The 20126-nt window shown below is 39.5% G+C and overlaps 1 long non-coding RNA gene across 1 annotated transcript in view; it reads left to right on the top strand.

Moving 5' to 3' along the window:
• Positions 1–17406, top strand: part of LOC137476675 (uncharacterized) — a 47489-nt gene extending 30083 nt beyond the window's left edge. The window contains exon 2 of the long non-coding RNA XR_011000521.1: positions 16945–17406. This is a non-coding gene — a long non-coding RNA (uncharacterized lncRNA). The remainder of the gene's footprint in view (positions 1–16944) is intronic.
• Positions 17407–20126: the final 2720 nt, after the last annotated feature.

Raw genomic sequence — 20126 nt, 5'->3', positions numbered from 1 at the left:
TTGTTTGACAATGCGTGTCAATAAGTTTTTACCACCAATGCCTTCGGTTCTCCTTGAGGTATGCTGTGCTGATGTTGGAATGTGTGCTTACTTTAAATCCATCTCTGCACTGTTGGCCTAAAGTGTGAGTGGAAAAGTGTAAAGATCAAACAGGTGCCATGTGAACATTTTTCATCTAATTCTTGCAAAGCCTGAAACTCCATTGTTGAAGACATTAATGTGGAAAGAGTAATCTCCAGCAAAGTCAAAGGCCAAACTGTTTTTATTTTTCAATACAATGAGCCTCATTCATTTGGAAATTGATGGAAAAATTAAATTAAGCATTTGCATGTACTGTAGATTGATGGAGGTCATGTTTCCAGCTTGCTCTACAATTACTTACATTGCAGACACCCTCACAAAGCAGATAAATATTGTAGGTAATGCTGCTTAGGACAGATGTGACAAGGGGAGTTATTTGAATGTATCCATAATATTTAAAATGTATTTTTTTAATTTTAAAAATGCCAAGAACCAAACCTGGGCCCTAGGAGCAGCCTTTTGCCCCCCATAGATTGTCTTTTCATGCAGCTGTTTCTTATGCCTAGGAAAGGCTTGGAGGTATTTTGTGCTTACTCAATTAAAAGATGTAGCATTTGACCCTATTATTTTTGTTAATAATTAAAAGGGGAGAGAGTGACAGAACATAATAACAATGATTGGATTATAAAGATCTTCTTTATGAGTCTTTCCCATCTCTCCCTCTCTCTCTCCCCCGTGCAAAAATTAAGAGGAATCAAATAAAATTACCAGGAAACAATCTGGATGAAAAGACAAATGAACAATAGAGTTTCTTTGCATTTCTGAATTTGCATATGTGCACTGTGTATGAAGGAGACAACTTGCAAGCATATATCCTGATTTTCTCTGATTGAGTACTCACCTTGTAAGGCTTGAGAAGTAAGAATTCAGATAGTATTGCATATTGTTTGTTATGTTGAAATAGGTGCACTAATTCTAAATATCCTGGGTTTTTTGAGGCTTAGGTTAGACCTTCAGGAGTACAATTTCAGCCTAGCCTCTAATATGCCACCATAAATTATACTGAGGTACAGTCATATATTTAGCCATCTGTATATGATAGACTTGTGCAAGCAAAAAATTGCATGTGCAAAAAAAATGAAAGCCAATATTTGAAAATAAAGCTCTGTCTTATTCTGTACAAACATTCCATTTGTATTTTATATTGTGGTACAGTAGCAAGTTAAAATACATGCCAACAATTACTCAAAAAAAAAATCTCTATTTTGCTTAAGGTACTATTGTTGAAGAACTATAAAACAGTGAAATGAGGGAGAAAGAGGAAAGAGTCTCAGTGACCAGACTACTCAATGCAAAATAGAATTTCAAGTAAATGTGTTTACCTGTGTAGATGTGTTAAATGTGTTAAAAACAACCAAGAGGAAAATGTTTTGGAGAGAGAAACCAAAGCTGAAAATGTGCTCTACAGCATTTTTTTTCAGCAGTCCTGTCTAGAGAAGGAAAAGGAAAAGAAAAGCCTTGAAAACATCAGAGTGCTACATGGCTGCAGAACATAAGGCAAATGGATGCAGGCATCACATGAATAGGGAAAGAGAAAGATTCAAATAGGTTTGTATGTAAGAATTGGGTTGGAAATAATCTAGAATCCTACTGTGCAGGCAAACTATTAGAAGAGGTGCTTAAAATGCGAAAAAAAACCCCTCACAGATGCTGGCCATTAGCAATATTATTAACAAATGTTTTTCTCAAATAAGATTATTTCTAGTATTTGTAGGCCTTTTTAAATTTTGGTTTCCTGACACTAGGACATATCTTTTGGCCTTGAAGACTTTTCTTATCCAAATCTGTTACTCATTTATGTACACATTGCATTCACAGTTTACATCTTAACCTCTTGTTCAGGTGCAGATTCAGCTGTACATTAGTGATCATGTAGTATCTTCTAAATTTTCCTTATTCTTGAGGCTCTTCTTTTTTCTAGTTTATTAATAGCACTTCTGGACCGTGGATATTAAAACTAAAACCTGTATTCCAATATTAATTATCTTAAATTAAGGACAATAAAACTTTCTGATTCCATCTTGTTGTTTGACACGTTCAACCATTTTAGGATCAGATTCTTGGCAGCACAGTTGTTTAGGATCAATACTTGGCTGAATATGACAATGACACTGAAGGTCTAGTTACAACTTGTGCCCCACAGTCTGCACATTTACACACTGTTCCCAGATAAATTTCTTTTATAGTGACATAAGTATGCTTACTGGGAAGGAGACTGTTCAGAGTCCCTGCAACTCCAGGAGGAGTAGGGTAAAGATTTTGGCGGGTAAAGGTTTTGGAGGGTAAAGATTTCAGCTCTAAATAGCATGAAGTAAGGTGATGGAGACCTTAAGCTTTAAAAGCTGAAAGTTTTCTGTGCGTGAAGACAAGGTGATGATACATTGCCTGTATGCCAGTGACTGCCTAATTAGCATGCATAGTTATTGTAAATGACCCCCTTCTGCTCCATTTCAGGCCAATTTGGTGGCCTAGTGGTTCCTCAAAACACCACCAGCAAACTTTCAAACAACACCCCATCAGCAAACACCTCTGAACTGCCATTTCTGCTACAAGTGAAGGAAACAAAGGTTGTTTAAGAAATAAATAACTCAACATTGTAGGTAATGTTATGCAAATTGATTTTAGCTCCATGCCCTCCCAAGGATTTCCTGGTTTGTCTTCCAAGACTGAAGCAGATACTTCTTGTGAATATGTTTCCCTTCCTTGTTTTTTTTTTTTTTTGTGTTTTTTTTGTTTGTTTGTTTGTTTTGTTTTTGTTTTTTTTATGAGGTGGAGCCTTAATTTTAAAACTCAAAATTCAGATGATAAACTGTGTCCAAAACTTCATATGAATGAGATGCTTTAATAAGATTCTTATTGGTTCTTATGGGATGTCTCACACTGTGACTGCTGTTGTTATTGGAACTTGTCTCCTGTACCCCCTGCATTAAGTCTTTAAAGAGAGAGGCTAAAGACTTGCCTAAAAGGTCAGGTGTTTTCTGCAGTGATGGACTGCAAAAATAAACTGCACAAGACTGCAGATTCATGGATTTGTGTGATCAAGTGCATTTGGACTGCTTTGTGGCAACTTCATCTAATTTCCTCCCTGTGTGTGAAGGTTCCAGCCCCACAGAGGGCCATGTGTTCAGCTGGTCTGTTTAAAACTCTGAGTAGCTTGCACTAAAAGCAGCTGGAGATCTGAACTCCTTGATACTTAGCTCCTGCCTTTTGTAAGATTTGACTTTAATAGTAACTCAAATAAAGAATGCAAGTCTCTTGCCTTTGTTGTCTCTGGATATGAAGTCTTGTTGCAGAGCTCTCCTGCAAGCAGAACTACCTTACACCTTCTTGTCTTGAGTTATGCAGGAAGGGATAATCTTTCAAAGAAAATAGAGCAGGAAATGGGCAGACTCTTTTTCCAAGAGTCTTTATTCCTGATATGAGGCTGCGTTAACAGCACTTTGGGACTGCTTTTAAAAGTGTGACAATTTTCATGAGTAAATAGAAAGCTGGACAGAACTTACTTTCAGTTTGTGTTATTTTGTTATATAATCTAAGCTACATGATTAAAGGCAGTGTGTGTTATTTGCTGTTTCATATTTGGCAGTGGCTCACAACAAATACAGCATAACTTGAAAATGCAGATTTATGGGCTTTTTATCTTCAGAAAGTAACAAAACTTCCATCTCAGAAGTTCAGCCTCTGTATTAATGGATGACTTTTTAAAAGCAGGGAGATCTTTGTATGATGTTTCAGAAACTCTAAAAAGGCCAGGGGGACTGATAAGGCATAGAGGGTGTGCTCATAAGTATCTAACTAGACAGTTACAAAATGAACAAAGTCAAAGAGAACATAATTTGTAATTATAAATTCTAAAAAGCCAAGGAAAAATTTGGTTTAGATATATGTGAATGAAGAATTGAAGTTGCTGCATCTGGATTTATAGCATTTTGTTTAATTGCTCCCAACATGATGAAAAGCTAGAATAAAACAAGAGTACTATTGCTAGTATTCTTGGGCCTTTTCCAGACACAAGTCTGTACAGCACTGATCTTTAGTTTCCTTTAGAGAAATATAACCCTGGAGTCAATTACTCAAAATTTAAACTAATGCAGAAGAGAACAAAATGTGTCCCCCAATGTGAGCCATATGACACTTTTAAATAGCCTAAATTTAGAAAAACCATGCTGTCTTTCATCTCCTGCATTATTAGCATTACAATCATAGGGTTTTCTCATATGTTATATGCCATTGGAAATTTACAGCTGGATCTGGCTTTAATAATTATTTAACTTACCCATATATCTACAGATGGCTCTGAATTTGGCTATTCCGTGTTGATTTTACTTCAGTAGCTGTTTTTCTTTTCTTATTTATTTTAATGGACTGAAAAATAAAAGTCCCAGTTTCCCACTTAGCATTTTTAAGTCTCAAAATCCCTTTCTGTGTTACTGACTTTTCAAATAATTCTCCTCTCTGTCTTGATCACTTTGTTGTCTTGAAATACAGAAGAGCCAGTGATCTTTTTTCCCTTTTGACTCATATGTGGAGGCTCTGGGGACAACAGAGGAAATTATGCTGGCAGCTTAATACAGATCCATCAGTAAGACTTGGTATTGATAGCATGCATGGAATGAGTCTATTAAAAAGTCAAAGAATAGCATTTATGAAAATACAGCACTTACAGCAATATTTTGCCTTAGCATCAACCAAGAAATATATTCATGTAGAGCGACATAACATTCAGTGGAGTGGAAAATAGTTTATGTAAAATTGTCCTGACTATGAAATTGTATCAATATGCAGGAAAAAATGAGAGATTTTTTAAGGTAAGAAGTAAAGCTGTTCTGTTGCTTCATGTAAAGGCTTTTAGATGTAATAAAATTACTCTAGACAGCTAAGCAAAAAAGCTAATTCACAGGAATTACCAAAGAAAAAAAACTCACAGGCACTGTGAAGAGAGGTTGCATTAAGGTCAGGACCTCATAAATGATCATGACAGAAAATCGTATGCTCTTTTTGTCTGACCTGCATGAAATATCCATGTCTGCCCTGACTCATAAATGATATTAGGTCTGCAATCTGACTCATTCATAAACCAGTCTCTGATAATCCTCTGATGGATGGTGATGATTCCCAGTGATGAGAAGATATTTACTGGGAATAAGATATTCCCAGTGATGAGAAGATGAGTCATATGTTTTGGGTGCTCCTCATGCAGATAATCTCTTTCCACAGAAACAAGGGAGTGCAACAAGACAAAATTTTTCAGTGAATGGGTTTGATTCCTGCCCAAACCTTTCAGCCCCTGGGGATGTGTGGGAGGCCAGAGATGTCTTGCAAGCCTGAGTTCTCACTGTTCTTCCCAGTGCCATTGGAGCTGTGGCTCTGAGATTCTCGTCAGCTGTTGCCATTGGTCTTCAAGAGCATAAAAAAGAAGATATAGATTAGTTAATAAAGCCTCAGGCTTAGGCAGTGTGGTTGTCAGCTCTATTCACTTACCCTTTCCCTTTTGACTAGGCCTGGAGCCAGATCCCCAGACTTTCATCTCTAAAGAGGTGGTGCTGAAAGGGCATGGATGAAAGTGTAAAGAATTATGCACTCAATTACTTGTAGCCAGATGGTTTCTATGAAACACAAAATCCCTTCCAAAAGGAGGGAGGGAAAGTTGGGTGTGGTGTTTTAAAAATATTTTTAATATCAAAGACTATTGCTCCAAATCTGTAACTATTAATACAGTGCTCTCCAAAGAGATTTTTACCTTAAACCCCAAAATAACAAAACCTAAAATTATACCTTTCTAGCTATTAAATATCTGTGGTCTACTACAAGAAGCTACAACTGTCAGGAAGTTCTGAGATCTAGCATTATGCAGTTTGACTGCCCTGTGTTTTACTGGCCTTTACCATGCACAGTTTACACTAGATAATTTTGCTTGGAAATGCTGGTTAGCTTGGTGTGGAGCCAGCTTTCCAAAGCTTAGGACAGGACCCTGTGATTTTATACAAAATACATTGTTGATCTCTTTCTGGGTTTAAAAACAAACCCAAAAAGCTCTTTGAACTTGAAACCTATAGAAACTGCTTTCCCCTGTCATATCAACCATATAGACAGGAGGGTTTTCTCTTGATAATTTGTCTATATTCTAAATCTTTCTTTGTTGCATGAACTTTTACATGTTTCTGTTATTACATAACTTTGTAGGGTATTTGACCTATGACTTCTTCGGGTTACACAAGCACAGAGTCCAAACGACTCCTCAGTAGAGTTAATTTTGCAATGTTCTGATTATCTCAGGTTATATTAAGCTCCAGAAATATCACTCAAGTTGGCATTTTCTCTAATTGACCAATAAGTGGGAAATCAGAGGTGCTCAGTCTGAGTTTAGGTAAGGTATCTGTGTATCTTGGAAATCTTCAGTGGCTGCCTTTCATTTCAGTGTTTTTTCCTATACTTTGCAGTTTCTTATGCTGGTTAAAAGAGGAGAATTACCTGTACAGACACCAAGTATCTGGGCTAAATTTGAAAAAGGCTTGAGGGGTTAGCAATGAGTCTTGCTAAAATTGTAGATATGCTGCATGGAGGTGACAAATACTAACTTAGTTTTTGGTGGAGAAATAGATTGCTCAGCAAAACTCTAAAGTTTTTTATTCTGAATTCTGCAGTCTTGATACAGCAATGTTACCCTCCATGAGCTGATCTATGAGTGCATTTAACAGGATTCAGAGGTGGCTGTCACATTGCACTGAAGTGATTTTCTATTCTGGTAGTGGCCAAGTCTTTGAACACCTGGACATAGTCTCTATTTGAAACTGTGCACTGCACCAACCAGGGCTGAATGATTCAGCAGTCAGCATATTGTTTTAATTTGAGACAATATCCTCACTTAAAACAGAGTACTATCACACTGCTTTAAATACTGCATGCCAAATATTTGGATCCAAGAAATCTTTTGTAAAAATGTAATAATTTGTTATTGGCATCTTAAGCAAAGGAATGGGAAAGTGGACTCATTGTCTATGCCCGCATGGCACCAACTTTCATGTAATAAGAAGTACTATTGTAACTTAAAATCTGTCTCCAGTGAATGCAGATTCTTTGCATGCTGCTCCTGGATATATCTATATAGTGCAAAGTGATTTTTTTTTTCCTTAAGCATGGAATAGGTTTATGTGTGTATATATATATATATATATATATATAAAATTTCCTCCATTGTACATACTTTATGGATCTGACATTATTACATTAATGCGAACATTGTTGTACCTAATGGTGCAAAGAAAATGCAAAATTCTCTTCCCACTTATCCTCATCAGTATGGTCAACTGAGAGCAATGGCTGGGTTATATGCAAATAACCTAGATTGTGTTTCCCTTCAAAGGTCTCAAGCCAAAGGCAGTTTTAGTAAAATTTAGGTGTGCCAGTCGGAGAAAGGGATTTTTTTTGCCTTTATTTTTGTGTTTTTAGAGGTTTTTCATAAGTTAAGGGGCAAACCAAATTGCTTGGTTTGTTAGAGGAAGATGAAAAGGAACAGATGAAAATATGGCAAGGCATGGCAGTTGTTTTGTTGTTCTTGGATAGTAAGAGTAAGAGGCCTTCTTACACCATCAAAAATGATGTGGTAAGACTGGGTTGTTGAAATATTTAGAGTGAACTTAATACAGTCATCCTTGGGAACAGGATAAATGATGTTGCAGGAATCAAGGTGTCTCCACAAAATTGATTACATAGAATTCTCTGTAGAAGGCAAGGTGGGGAATCAGATCAATAACATTAAGATCTGACTTTTCAGAGCTGCTCAGCACTCTGTGTTTGTCCCAGTCCTACAGAAATCATGCCCTTCATCTGGTAGCTGGGGCACTTCAGAACACTTTCCTGCTCTCTCTTATTTACAAACCCACAGACTAGTTATAATGACTGCAAGGAACCTGTTTGGTGATGAGTCACCAAGGGTTTGAAATAGTATGGAGAATTATGAAACAACCAGGAGAAAAAGGCTGTTCATACAGAAAAATTGGTATTTACAGGATGTATAAAAAGTTGTCCCCAGAGAAAAGGTAAGACTGATTCACTCTTCCTTTAACCTTCTGTGCTGAATGCAAAAAAACTTAAGGTACAAACAGATTGGAAATTAATTGGTGTAAATAATGTTTTGCAACTGTAGTGACTTCTAATCAATACTTTATGCAAATATCTGTATTGATGTGCTGAAAAATGGGTGCTAGTTGTATTTGGATGGAAAAAAAAATACAACCCACTTTAAAATTCGAATGAAATTCAAACCTTACAGCTCAGGTAAAGTCCTGACCACATCTTTTTTAAGGTAAAAGGAAGATCCTTTAGTGACCTATTTAATTTAAATGGCTCTGATACAGCTGCTGACTAAACTTCATGAAATGAGGTGGCTGGAGGATGAAGCACATCCTCCTGCTGACTGTTCCCTCTGTTAAAACACAGTGTTTTATCACCTTAACAAAGCAAAACAGAAAAACTATCTTGATCCATCCTGATCCGAACTCGCAGCAGTGAAACCTCTTCCTGTGGTGGGTGTAGTCTGGGGGACTTGGTCAGATGTCAAAGAAGTGAATGGGATATCAAGAAGCTTTTCAAAGCCAGGAGGAAACATATAGACACCTTTTTTTAGATGAGTGAATGGAACCTGACTTCTTTCTGTGTCTCTAGAAACCACCTTCGAATTGTCCCTCAGTTTTTTTTTTTCCTTTCTGAAGTTGTATTTAGAATGGGTGGTTTAGTGACCACAAAACGTTAGATAGGAGCTGCCAGTGTTTCCACATTCCATCCTTCAACTTTGTGGTAAACAATAGGTTTAACACATCTTATTTGCCAGTGGTGCATTTCTTTCCTCTTTTGAACATGAATTGGAGGCATAAAAATGCAGTCACTGCTTAAGTCAAACACTTCCTGAAACATCTACTTGGATGAACGATGGAATTAAAAAGAAAAATCTTTGAGTCTTTGTATTCAGAAGTAGCAGGAGTGCCTTTGAAATTGTGGTTTCAAAACCTTCAAATATAAGGAGGGAATGTTGTAGAATTAGTTCTTTGCCATAAGAGATCATCATGCTTTTTTGGATGAATTTAATGATCTTCAGGGTTTTTTCCACTCTGAATGATTCTAAGAAATATATGTCAGGTCTTCAGTTTGGGTGTTAATGGATATCTTCTCACAGGGGACAGAGGCTGTCAGTGACAGCTGTTATTCAATGCAGACTGAGGACTGTGACAAGTCAACATTGAGAGACCTTGGAAAATACTATGTTGGGAAGGCTATATAATTGCCTTTTGTCATAAGGCTACACTTGACCAGCAGAGAAGAAAACTGTGACAGAGTAAATGAGCAAGGATTTTACATATACAGTGTTGGTCTTGTTTTTAGAGATGGAATAAAAATACGTTTTGTTATAGTTTTTGTGTTCTCAAAGGAAAAGTCACCCTACTGTTGGGAATGCTCAAAGGGCTGCTGGAGTTTGTCAGTAATGTGATGTTGGTTTTGTAAAACTTGCAAGCCTTTTGGTGAGTCATAAGGAAGCATTAAACTTTTCAAGAGAGCCTGATAAGCAAACTCCCTTAGTCTTCAAAGAGGTGGCAGTTCATGCCAGGTATTGACTAAAAATAGCTGTTGGAATTTCACACAGTAAGCATGTGTCTCAACAGCATTCTGCAGCACTGCCAAAGTTTGCTACAGCATGAAGGAGAAAGAAACAAAGAAATATAAGGAGAATCAGGGGGGAAAGGAAGCTAATGAGAAGAAAAAATGCTTTTTAGGTGTTCATTGCAACTATTTTAGTTTCCCAGTGAACCTGAACAGCATCTTAGGTGATAATGTGGGGAAGCTAGCATGTTTTGGCACCTGAACAGGACACATTTGCAGTTCGGGCACTCTGGAAAGAACTAGCTTAAGTATTTGCTGAACAGTGACAGAATGGAATTTCTGTGTTTTCCAAATGTCTTGCTGAATTGGGACCTTAGTCTGACTCTAGTGGTGAAAGTGCCCCCAAAAATGTTGGGTTTTCACTCAGAATGGACCACACTCCCATACCAATGAAGAGTTCACACTTCATATGTGCATAAAAATCTGTTTAACTGTTCTGGGAGTATAAAACACCTTGAAGTGGCTGTAAGTGCCACATGGTACAAGACCTTCTTAAATGACAGTCAAATGAAAGGTAATTCTGTTTGTATAATTTGGTGGGGTTCTTTTAGCACTGGACAGCATAAAGTGTAGTTGCTTGAGAGAGATGCTCAAAGGAAATTTGAGAAGACTTCTGCTTGAGTTGGCCTTCATGTGATAATTGCTTTCTCTGAGTCATTTAGAACAGCAGGCTCTTCCTCTGAAGAGTCCCCCTCTCCTATGCAGCTGACAATGCTCTCCCTGGTTTGCTGGGGCTGACAGAAATTCTGCTGAAGTCAAGGTGTTAAAGTCCAATCATCAGAAAGATGCCAAGGTGTGTGTGTGTGTGTGTGACACCTTTTGAAGATGTAAAGCTAGGAGGTTCAGAAAGTCATTTAGCAGGACATGGGTGGCAGCCACACTGCCATTCCCTTTTTCCAAAGGAAGCAATCCCTGTGTGTTTTGACTCTATGTAGCTACAGTTTTCTCTACACACCTGTTCTCTCACACTTCATGTTCTACCAAAGAATTTTGAATTAAGAGGTTAGAGGCACAGTGGTCTCAAAATATTAAGTTAGATATTTAATGAAAACAAGCATTGCTAGTGTCCTGCCATAGCCCAAGACCAGTCTGCCACGCAGTCTTCATCACATAATGAAGAGTCTTTATGACCTTTAGGAGAAACTTGTTTGGTACATGACATAAATGAGCAGAATACAAATATTTGAGAACATTGTTTGACTTCCAGTTTCCAGAACTACTTGTCTGCAGACAGTGGAAGTGTTGTGCTGCTTATTGCAGGAAGATTAAATTAATTTTCTGTCTTTCCTGTGTTGTGAAGGTCCTTCACAGCTACAGCTGGGATGTTTGCTATCACATTGTGTCCTTCAGTGATGGTAATACAAGTTCTAAAGTTTTGTCTGCACTTATGGTTTAAGAAGAATCTGTCTGAAAGCAAGATTTACAGATTCTAAAGCATGTATGCAAAAATTCAGTTGCTCAAGGGGCTCTTCTGCTTTGTCCTCAGCACAGCATAAATTGTCAGAAAGATGGGATCCAACTGAAGGCTCTAATGTTTCAGCTTTGTTGAAATGGAAAGTACAAAAAGCTAAAAAACCTTTTCTGGGGATGCCTTTGATATGGCTAAGGAAGTGGAGACTGTTCTGTATCTACCTGAATTCTACTTCTGAAAAGATATATCTACCCTTTGTACCTGTAACAGACACAAAACTAAAATCTAGGGAGTCCTTATAGGCTTCAGAAATATTCTTCAGTCCATTTACCAGCTTAGCCTCTTATTAGTTTTCAGACTTGCTTTGTATTTGGCTCAAAAAAAAAAAAATAGGTGGCTTAAAATCAAAATACTTTAAATACTGTGTCTCAGTAACTTGCTCTGTGTGTGTTGTGTGAAACTTCCCTTCCAGAGGATTATGGCTACATGAAGGCAGGCTGGAGTTTCTGCTTTATTGTGTCATGAAATATCTTTACTTTCTGTAACACTTTTGACCACTGACAAAAGTGACTTTTTTTTCTGGCATACCTTCTGCTTTATCTTTAATGTGGAAGCATGTAGTAAATATTCGGAAGGGAGGGCTGGGAATGGGAATTCTAAGCCATTTTGGTACTTTTGATGACTCTAAAACAATGTTGCTTGGCTCCTATTTATTCCTGTAACACTAATCTGTGTTGTCATCAGAGCCACTCTAGAAATAATACCCATATTAATGGCATCAACAGCTTCCCAAATCAATTAATCCCCTTGAATTCTCTTGGGGGAGGCAAAAAGGAGGGGAACAACAGCAAACTCAAAAATAGGCCTTTGAAAATAATTAGCTTGAGACCATAAGGTGAGAGAAACCTGACAAACTGTCCAAACATACAGTATTTTGCAGCCTCTAGAAAGGTGTCAGGCTGGGACATGGTGCCTATGGGGCAGAATCTGGGATTGTGAGTGGACATTTAACAGATAGAATAGAGGATTTCTTGTGTCCTGGCATGGGGCTCACAGAAGCAAATCAAGGCAGTTGGCCAGAACGAGGTGTTTCAGAGAAATTGCACGTGTTTATGGTCTGTGAACATTTGTTTCACTGAGCTGCAAAGATGAGAGGAACCACCAGGCATTGCAATGGAGACAAACATGCAGGAGAAGCAGCATTTGGGAGACCTAAAAGCTGATCTCCCTTCTAGCTTTCTCATAGCTTGTAACCAGGGAAATCCTTCCTTCTCTTTTGTTCTGTGGCCTTAAATTGCGATAGCATTCATGAAACCTTCATGGTTTGCTTTATGCTGTAGGTTCTTTTATTTGTCTTTAGTTGGGCTCTGGGATATAATTCTGATTAAATCACTTCTATGCTACAGTGAACCTCTGTCTCCTTTTATCTCTAAGAACTCCTCTTTGCACCTGTCTTCCAATAGTGCAGCTGGACTGAGTGCATTTTTCCTTTCCTCCTTTCTGATGAGTGAGAGTGAGAACAGGTAATTGGCTGAGCTGCTTCAAACCTTGTTGGGATTCCTGCTGCTGCACAGGATTCAACTCCTACTTCTACACTTTTGTTGCCTATCCTGTGTTAACCTGATGTTTAAAAAAATCTCAGACCTCATCCTCCCTCCTCAGAGCAAGATAAGTCACTGCTTCTTTGAAGAGGTTTCAGTGGCCTGAAGAATAGATTTGAAGAAGGCTTGGGTTTGTTTGTGCCTTATGTAGTATAAAATGAGGTCAGGCAGTTATGGCAATATTCAGGACTTCATAAATATTTGGTCATATAATGAAGATGTTACTCTGTTCCATTAGCTAAAGGTGTGTGGGACAGTTGTCTTCATGATGTTCAGTGTCTACTAGCAAAATGCGCTTTGAAATGTACAAGTTTATTCAAAGTTTCCAAGTGATTGTGTCTACTGCCTTGTTTTACAGTGGCAGTTAAAGTCTTGAAATAGCTTAAAAAACAATAATGACAGACAATATATAAATTTTTTTCTTTCTTCTTAAGTGTTTAGTAAATTATTGTGTGTTTTTCTTTTTGTAACAAATATGTGAGCAGATCAGAGATGGTAAAGTACTAAGATTGGCTTCAGAGAAAAAGAGCATTATTATGGTGGACTGGTTTGGAAATGGATATCTTCTGACTGATAATGAAATCAGACAATGCAAATCTAGTGAAAAAGAATTAGAGCTGATGCCTGGCAGGTTAGTTGTTTACAAGATTCTTCTTTGTGCTCTAATGTGTGGAGTATTTTTGCCAAGACTTATTAAATGATGAAATGATACTGCAATTAGAATTATGACTGGCAGGGACATTTGTTAAAATTCTGCTATTTCTTCTCCAAAACATAATCAATTAAAAAAGAGCCTTTGCAAATAATGAGAACAAATGAGAAGTTAGGAAGTAGCCAAGTAATCACTTGGCTGGTTCTGGTTAGAGTAACTGGAAAATTCTTCCCAGTCACATTTAAAAATTAAATTACACAAATTATGTCCTCTGTCCTGCAAGTTCATGGGGTGGATATGTCTGAGAGAGAGAAATAGCTGTAAAACTGCCTACTTCTCTGCAGGAGAGAAGCCAATAAAGGTCAGGTTTAACCATCCCTGTAGCCAAAATCAACATGTTCTGAAAAAAATTATTAAAAACCCATTCACTGATCTAACTATTTGCTATCACCAAGTGAGATCCTTAGAGCTAGCTGATGATTCTAAAACTAATCACAGATGCATTTATATGCTTATAAATATTATTATCAAATTATTGATTTGCATAGCCTGAGCGCACAAAACATCAACCTGAATTAATGTCTTATTGTTCTGGGGATGGTATGAGTAGAATGAAAAAGGCAGACCCCAGTAAATATTACAGTCTGAAAAGGGTAAGTAGAGCAAAACTCCGAAGGAAAGCAAGTGACTGAAGAGAACAGAGATGAGCTGTTAGATTTGGCTTGGTGTTTGTTTGGTTTCTTTTTCTGTGTGATTGAATACTGAGGCTGAGGGTTCCACTGGCACGTCATTCCCTGCTTCCAGGACAGACAGCTTCACTCAAGGATTGAGCAGCCTAGCTGTCAGTAATGAACTTTTGAGCCCAAGCAGCTGATGCCCTAGACCACAGCAGCAGCAAAAGCCCACCAGTTTCCATGAGTGAGCCACCAGATGACCTGGGCACCGCACCCCCAAAACCTGCTTTCCTCAGTTCTGTGACTTCCTTCCTTAGTCTTACTCTCTCCCTCCCTTGCTGCCCCTTCTCCCTAACTTTATCCCTAACCCGCCTTCCCCTAGACAAAACCCCAGGATTATCCAACTTAGCCACGACCACGTGTCAGCCAAGATGGCTCCAGCCACATGGCATGGCAACATCTTCTGCTTTCTCCTTCTCTAAATCCCTTATTTCCTGCTTTTTCTCCCCCGTGCTCCGCCCCTTCCCTGTCTCTCATGAACCAACTCCCCCTTCAGCTCCTAATTCCTACCTTCTGCCTTCCAAATCCCACAGGGTGGGAGCTGGAAATGGGGAAGAAGCTGAGAAACCAAAACCCAAAGCTAAAATAATTTTGTAATACCAGTTTTAACAGCCTTGTATATTTAGTTGAATGGTAAATTGTACTTCATTATCTCCTTTTCCTGTTATTCTAAGAGCAGGATTATATCCTTCTCTACAATCCATACCCCTTTTTTCCTTATTTTGGGTAGTTCACTGGGAGCAAACTGCTCGAAGGCACAGGGTACCCTGAAAAGATTTTTCTTTTGCAGAGTCCCTGGCTCCCCGTAACCTCCCAAGTTCCCAATCCCTATCCACTTGTTCTAGCTGAAAAGAGCTCATCAGCTAGAACTTTTATCCTAAAACCTTCTAACCTTTTTATCATTCTTATCCCATACCTGAATTCTCTCTATTTCCCTCCCATCCCCATGAAGTAGTTTTTATAATTATGCTTTTCTAGTTTAAGTGTGTGTTCATATTGCAGATTGTCTGTCCTGTTTTCAGTTTCAGAAAGCAGGGGCCTGTCAGGTCACAAGGGTAGATCCAACGCGAAGCAGTTTTCAATTGTTTCTTGAATAGCGAGTGTTCAGATAGTATTAGACTGCTGGACCAGAATCGCTTTTGGGTTTATGCTGTCCTCAGTAGGTTCTGAGGGTGACTGATAACCTAAAATGGTGTCTGGGAAAGTATTTTGCGATTTTTGTGGTGAATAACCCCTACCTCCACATTCCCATGGGCCCCAGAGATCTGGGCGGGAGGGAAGAGGAGGGAGGAGGGAGCAGGAGTCGTCCCCCGCACCCTGACTCCATCTTCCCATGGGCCCCGGATATCCGGGCAGGAGGAAAAAGGAGGGAGGGGGGAATGACCTAAAACCGGGGGTCTTCTGGGTTAAACCAGTTGGAAGGTGAAAGCAGTGGTAAAGCTCAGATCCAAGGGTGAGGATCTGAGGCCACAAACCTGTGTGGAGTCCAGGGGACTCCAGGTGTTTTCCTATCTCTGAGAGCGGGAACAGAAGTCGATGCCATAGCCTAAAACTGGGGGCTGTGGTGGTCCGAAAAGCCAGTTGGAAAAGGTAAGACACCATTGGGCCAGTCACGCTGAAAAGGCCAATCCCAAAACTCTCATATGAGCTTAGTGCCAAAGGCTGAAGCCCTTTAAGCACTCGCCCATGCTTTAAATTCGTTTAAAAATCTGCAATATGGACCCACATAAGCCGTTTATTACAATTAAATACTCATTTTATCTTTGTACTGTGTTAACACCCTTTCAGAACTTTACAATACCTCCCACCAAAGACAAACAAGAAGTCAAATGGACTGTTTATAGTGTATTAAATGTATCCTCACTGCAATTGTACTTATTTTATGCTGTAAAACTGCGTAATTACTGCTTCATTTTTATATTGTTAATGGTCATAATTCTCTTCATCTTTTTTCTAACAAAAAAGGGTGAATTTTTAGTGTTATATTTTAGTTAAATGGTATGCTCTGTCTCACCCCTCGAAAATGTATGGTTTATTCCAAGCCTGTGATCCTCCCCTGCAGTATCATGTGTCTGTAATCCCATTGACCCAATCTGTTCCGTGCCCACTTTGAATCTCCCTGTTAAGTGTGCCAGGGGGAGGGTTCGCTCGCTCTTAGCCGGCTCTCCCTGGCCAGTGCTCTCTCAGCCCCTCTCTCCCCCTTCCCTTTGCCCCCTCACTCCCCTTTCCCACCCCTCTCCCTCAGAAACCATGCTGCCTCCCAGGGGTAGGATGCTGCTTCCTGGGGGTAGGACCCCCAATAAACCCTCCTCTAATGAGCACCCTCAGAAGCCGTGTGGAGTCTCCTTGCCTGCCTGCTGCTACCAGCGAACTCACAGCCAAGGGGGGCCCCACTGGGGTGTCCCCCCTTGAAATGCACCGCTACAGTTCCTGCTACATCGAAGCACGGAGAGATGATGAGTCATAAGGAAGAGTGTGTTTTCAAGGAAAAAGAGGGGAAATGGGTAATTGTAGTACAAATAGAAGCAAGTTTCTAAAATTGTGTTTGACAAAAGACAGTGTTCTTTGATATTTTCCCAGCTGGTTAAAATTTAACTAGTTACAGGAGACAGTGTATGGAGTTTGGTCAGAACTAGTGTAGGGGAGGGGAAGCTTTTCATAAGGAATTGCTAACAAATGGGATTCAACACTCAAGAGGCTCAGATGGCCTATTAATTCTGGTCCTGGCTTTCTTCCAAAACAAATGTGCTTCTCTTAATTTATGGCCAATTTCTATCAGAGATACCAAGAGACCATTTCTTTTTTTGACAGGAAGCATCCACGTTGCTTAAATGTATTCGTGTGGGGGGCTTTAGCAAGCAGACATTGATTGGCTTCTCTCTGGGGCCCGCTTCAGGCCTGACAGGTTCTGCTCTGACACAGGCAGCAAATTAAATACGACCTCCTGTAAACGGGCCTGAGCTTCTGGGCGTTTGTGGGATCCAGGAGCTAAGGACCATTTTAATCCCTTTTAATTAATGATTTGAATTGACTGAGATTACACTTGCAACAATGAATTAAAAAGTAATAAATAGAAATCTCTTAACAAATATGCAACAGGGAGCGAGGACCAAATTCAGTGCATATCTGATCCCCACTGTGTATCTAATTTCTGTGTGCACTTCAGATTGATAGTTTTAAAAGGGAGGCTCTTGTTTTCCAAGAACTGACATCTGCATGCTTCATTTTTTTTCAAGTGCTTTTGTACAGAAGATTAAAATTATGATCATCTCATATGCTTGGATGATTATTTTAGTCCTTTCTTATCTCTGTTGTGCTAAATCTCTCAATTCCTCAGGATTCTTTACATCTTATCCCAGCCACCTCTGTGCTGTACTTTTCTCCTGTGGTATGGCACAATTTTAGCTGCACTTTATGCCATACCTGTGAGCAATGGTCACTGTGTATATTTTGTAATGGGAATGCAGATGGCACACAGTGAGTGTGAATCTGTGCCCAGCCCAATTTAAATGATTCCTCTCTGTATTATGTCTGAAATCATGGTTGCATCCCCCCCCCCCCCACCCCGCCCCATCTCTTTCATTGTACTATAAAGTGACATGCTGTAGAAATGATCCCAAATTTTCTTGGAGAACCTCACATTCTGACTGATGGGTATGTTGTAATTTTGGAGATCTAACTCACTGTCACTTGCTTTTTTCCCAGTCTCTTTTGAGTTCAGGTGTGATTTAAGTCAGTGCAAGTCTAGAAAAGCTCCACGGTAATAGTATGGGGGCCATTCTGATCCAAGGACTGTGGCTTAGACTTCTCCCTGATGTCATGTTTCAAGGTGTCTGAAGTGTCTTTCTCATCAGCTGAGAGGGTGTTTCATTTAAACAGCTGATTTAAACACTCAAATCAAAGCAGTTGCTGAAATGGAAGGCAAATACAGGTTGATGGAATAAAATGGATCAAAGCCTCTGTATCCTTGGCTGAACTTGTGATATCTAGGGACTTTCAAGAATGTCAAGTGTATTTAAGTGCATAGATGAGGTTAGCTAAGAAAAATCCTGGGGAAAACTTCATTCCAAGAGTTACATTGGTATTGTGTGTTTGTAATGGACATGCACAAAATACTGTGTGTGAGCACACCACAGTGCAGTGTGACACACAGAGACATCTTGCAGCCTTCCACTCACAGGATTTCCACTGTGAGGGAATTGCAAGGCCATCATAGTAATCAAGCTACTTTATTATATTATATTATAGGATGTACTTGAAGTTCAGTTAACTCAGTTTCTTTTTATCACAACCAGTTGTCTCCCTCTGATACAGCATAGATTTATTCAGTTTTAATTCTTCTTTTGTATATTGTCCATGGGAATCACTCTATTTTTTCTGCTGTAAAAAAGAAATGCCATCAATATAATGTTGAAGTAGAAAACTTACAACTGTCAGATTTCTAAAAATTGTTTCATCATTTGAGAGACTAGAGCAAAACAGAGGTACAGATCTCATAAAGGCCTTCTGTGTGATCCACTGGGAGCTCATTAAAAAGCAGTTATATTTAGATGCTATTAGGTTTTTAGGATGAGAAGGATCTTGGCATGTAGAAAAGGAGGATTTAGAGTAGTAAACACTGAGCAGTAATGTAGCAACTGGTTAAATAACAAAGCATAATTTCTATTACAGCTTTAGTTTTCAGCATTTACAGCTTAAGATGCCACTTAATTACACAAATTTGTAAGAAATATCTCCTTAATTGCTAATGTAGTGGGAGAATCCACAGAGAGGTGGTTATCATCTACTTTAATCTGTTATCTATTGCTTAAAAATAAATGACCCAAAATTAAACCCCCTTGCTCTCTGGAGAACTTTCCTTGCAGATTTAAATTAGGAACTACAATAGTTTTAAATGCATGTGTAGGCTTTTACACTAATTGTAAATTAGAAGTCATCAGTGAATGAACGAACAGCTGTTTTTAATAAATGTGATTTTACTGGCCAGGGATGCCTACCTGATAATTCTGAAAGAACCACCCATGGTTCATAAAGAGTTAAACCTACCAGACGCGGGGGGCTCTTTACTACACTTTCCTTTGAAACTTCCTCCCGGTACTTTTAAGCCCACGCTACCCGTTTGGCGAGTACGCTCCGGTGAGATTTAGTGACTCTTATTTTCACCATTATTCTGCTGTTGCTGCTGCAGCTCGGAACTTGAGTTACGGCAGAGAGCGTGCGGCAAACGCGGACACGGCCGCGGTGCGGCTGCGAGCGGGGCAGGGATGGATCCCGCTCCTTCGGGATGTGCGGGAAGGGCTCCCAGCCCCTCGGGCTTCGCCGGGCTGTCGGAACCCGCGCCCAAAGCGCTGTGGAGCTGCACCCGAGGGCGAGCGGGTGATTCCCAGCGGGTCCGGGCCCGTGTGGTGGGGGCGCGGCACCAGGTGGCAGCAGCGCACCGGGGATGCGGAGGAAGCAGCGAGCTGGGCGCGGACCCCAGGAGGGAAGTTGGATCTTGGATGGAAAGCTTCCCCTCGGAGCGATGCCTTTAGTGAGGGTGGTTGGAGTGGTCTTGGTTGTATGAGAAGTGGTGCAGGAAGGGAAGGCAAAATATATTGATGTCTCAATTTAGAGACGTCCGAGTCTTATAGCTTTATTAAACTTCTGCTAATAGCTGTATGGTGGGTGAATAAAAGAAGAAAATCCCCTAGGAGGTATCTCTGAGGGAGATGGCAAATTGGCTGGAGCACAGGAGGATGGAATTTGGCCATAGGTTACAGACACAAACATGTACATGCACATGTTTACTTTACATGTGATGGTGGTACCTCAGATTGATTATCTTAACATCCTGGCACCATGAATTTACTGTAAAGTAGATATATGTTCATTTTCTGTAGGTGGATCTGCTGGATTTGGTTTTCAGAAATAGTTTGAATTAACTGGAAAATATCCTTGAGAATAGAGATATCAGGAAGGAGGAGAAATTATTTGGCAAAATGTGAAGAGGTCCC

The sequence above is a fragment of the Anomalospiza imberbis genome, chromosome 6, assembly GCF_031753505.1.
Source record: "Anomalospiza imberbis isolate Cuckoo-Finch-1a 21T00152 chromosome 6, ASM3175350v1, whole genome shotgun sequence".
Lineage (NCBI taxonomy): Eukaryota > Metazoa > Chordata > Aves > Passeriformes > Viduidae > Anomalospiza > Anomalospiza imberbis.
This window is presented reverse-complemented; position numbering and strand designations above follow the sequence as displayed.